The 3,452-nt window shown below is 39.6% G+C and overlaps 1 pseudogene; it reads left to right on the top strand.

Moving 5' to 3' along the window:
* The first annotated feature begins 526 nt into the window (after positions 1-526).
* On the top strand, positions 527-1,946 carry LOC140188253 (ubiquitin carboxyl-terminal hydrolase 35 pseudogene; annotated as a pseudogene).
* Positions 1,947-3,452: the final 1,506 nt, after the last annotated feature.

The following is a 3,452-nucleotide window of genomic DNA, read 5'->3' on the forward strand; positions in this document are numbered from 1 at the left end:
TTGTCCTGCCATTGAACTTCTGTAAAGCATGTTCTTGTAAGATGTCAGAATTAGAATCAGGTTTATTATCACCGGCATGTGTTGTGAAATTTGTTAATTTAGCAGCAGCAGTTCAATGCAACAGATAATATAGAAGAAAAATAAATAAAATAATAATAATATCAATAATCATAAACAAATTAGTAAATCAATTACAGTATACATATATTGAATAGATTTAAAATCACGCAAAACAGAAATAATATACATTAAAAAAGTGAGGTAGAGTTCACATGTTCAAATCCATTTCAGAATCGGATGGCAGAGGGGAAGAAGCTGTTCCTGAATTGCTGACTGTGTGCATTCAGGCTTCTGTGCCTCCCACCTGATAGTATCAGTGAGAAAAGGGCACGTCCTGGATATTGGAGGTAGGTTAGAAGCTGTAAAAGAACCTCTCTACGATAAACAGTACTTTGCAATATCTGAGTTATCTACAAAGTTCATTCTGTTGAGTGATAAACAATTCCAAAAGGAGTCTGTGTATTTGATGGCCACTGTGGATCAGTATGTGCTTTTGGAAATCATGGATGGGGTCAAAGGTTGCTGAAGGATGATTGCATCATGGATGTCGAGATGACAACAGCTTTGACCAATATGATCGATTGGCTTTCAATGACACTACCCAATGAAATAGATAGTTGAATTATTGGTTTACTGAAAGTTTTGGCTGTTGTGAAAAAGTTCAGCATTTTAATTGGAGTTACGCTTTCAATAACAGAACAGGTGTTCTCAATGCTGTTTTTTTTCCCAGTTGTAAGAGCAGGAGTGGGTTGCTGTGCTGAAATGCATGCCATTGTTTCCAGCATTCATCAAAGCATTTCACGTGGTTGTTCCTCACATTCCCAGATTGATAATGTCACTCTCCAAAGAAGAGTCCTAATTTGCTATAAGCTGTCAGCTGTAATTATCTGAACTTGTACATTGCATGATCTTCTGGTTTTCAGGCTCCCCTGATCTTTATGAATCTGTCAAAGAAGTAATAAAGGATTTTCCAATTCCAAGTGAGGAAAAGCAAAAGCAGCTACTTAATCAGAATGTCTGAATGTCACAAAAATGCAGTGGAACCTTTGCACCAAGACTTGCTACAAGATCAGATACTGGAAAGACAGGACTGGCAAATCTTGGCAATATCTGCTTCATGAACAGTGTCATTCAGATCCTTTTCATGGTTTCTGACTGCAGGCATGCTGTTATGCTACTGAAGGAGAGTGATTCAGTCATTAATGATGAAACTTCAATGGTTATTTGCTTTCCTAGAACATAGGCAGTGACCTGCCATCTCTCCCAGCAGCTTGTTGAAAGCTTCATCTCCTCCATGGTTTAATTCAAGAGGTGCAACAGGACTGTACAGAGTATTTCAGTTATCTATTGGAAAGCTACATGAAGAAGTAAAGGTATTCTCATGGACAAAGACATTCAGCCAGTGAACCTTGTAGAGAAGATCAAGATCAAGAGGAAACATTAATAGAAAGAATGTTTGGTGGGAAGATGGTGACTAGAATGCTTTATCAGATCTACCACCACATTTCATAAGTTTCTAAAAATGTGTGATCATTCAAGTGACCTGAGTATTTCAATGAAGATCACTGGTACAGATAACTCAGCATCACAAGCTGAGCAAAAATACATGACTGTTAAGTCTTCAAGTGAACAGCCACAAACAAAATCTCAAATGCATTCAGTGCAAGGGGTACCATTTGCAATAATCAGTTCCCATGGAAAAGCAATGGAGGAGACTGCAGTACCTAGACTTAGTTCCTTGCCACAGTATTCCTTACAGTAGTTTTCTGGGGCAAAATGTATGACTCAGCAAAATGTAGATCAGTGTTGAGCTCATTAACTACTTTCGTTCACAAGAAATGTTGTTGGATGATAATAAATTTCATCATCGCTTAAGGACAGTGTAGAAATATGTGGCAAAAGTGGTGAAATTGACAAGTTCTGCATGAAATCAGAATACAGCACTGTTGCATTTGTCAATGTAATGGAAAAAGTTGGGGAGTGATACCTGAGTAGTTTTGGAATGAGGATTGTTCCACATTGCCAACAAAAAATTGGCATAACTGGGCCCATGTAAGTAGTTATGCTTTTGAGTTTCTTGAGTGTTGTTGAAGATGTTCTCATCCAGACAACTAGACAGCATTCCACTGCACTACTGACTTGAGGCTTGAAGCTGGTGGACAGGATTCAGTGAGTTAGGAGGTGAGTTACTCCATACGGGATTCCAACCTCTGATCTGCTTTTGTAGCCATGTTGTGTATATGGCTGCTTCAGTATCCGGTGAATTGTAACACTCATGCAAGAAAATTACCATTTGGGACCAGTCAATTGTAAGATATCAAAATGTAGGAGATGACGTATCCTGAACACATAAAGTTCATAGAGTGACACTACACAGTAACAGCTTCTTTGGCCAAACTGGTGCATACCCACCAAGATCTCCACCCAAGTCTTCATTGGGTCCCATTTGCCATTGTTTAGCCCAGAATATTCGAAACATTTCCATTCCATGTACCTGCCCAACTGTCCATTAAAAGTTGTTATTGTACATGTCTCAGCCCCTTCCTCTGGCAGCTCACTTCACACCAATGCCATGCTTTGTGTGTAAAAAAAAAATTGCCTGACACCAGACCTCAAGCTCTTCCACCTCAATCCCTTCTCATCCATGTTGCTGACAGCCAGGTGCAGACCATCGGATTTCACTACCTGCACAGTTTCTGATGTTCTAATCAGCTGTGAAATCTGTCTTTTAGCAGTTTGCTGGAGAATGCGGTGGAATAAATCTGCTGTCATTCCTTTCTCCCCTGATACCCAATCGTTATCCCATAAGTCATCAGCCTACTAGTCTGGACTGCAGACGCTTTTGGCAAAACAGTGCAGAGTAATCCAGAGCTCAGCAGTTCCAAGGCTGTCCAAGATCCCCCTTGTTCCTATGTACTTCCTACAGGATAGTTTCAAAATAGATTTAGCATCTCAAAAATAGCGCATGATTCATTGGGTATTATCAGCAGCAAAACTTTACATGTCCACCACAATTCATGACCTTGTTACTCAGTATATCCTAACTCCAGCATTACAATCAAACCAAGCTGCTGACCTTGATTCAATGTTAAAAACAGAAGTGTACATGAGCAGAACTTGTCAAGTCTAAAAATTATCTGAGACCTGAAGTTACCACACTGTGAGCATTAAGCAGATGATCAGCATTAAGTTAACTGGCAGCCCTGAGCCATTGGATCTGAACAAAGGGCTTAAGCCCCTTAAGGGCAACAAAGGGAAATTTAATGGGGGATATGCAAACAACTGATTTGCTGAAACGATGATATTTTTCCCAGTTTCACTGTGAACACATAAAACATATCACTTAAGGGTACAAAAAAAGAATACTGCAAGAACACAGCAGGTCAAACAGC

This window comes from Mobula birostris, chromosome 26 (genome assembly GCF_030028105.1).
Source record: "Mobula birostris isolate sMobBir1 chromosome 26, sMobBir1.hap1, whole genome shotgun sequence".
Classification (NCBI taxonomy): domain Eukaryota; kingdom Metazoa; phylum Chordata; class Chondrichthyes; order Myliobatiformes; family Myliobatidae; genus Mobula; species Mobula birostris.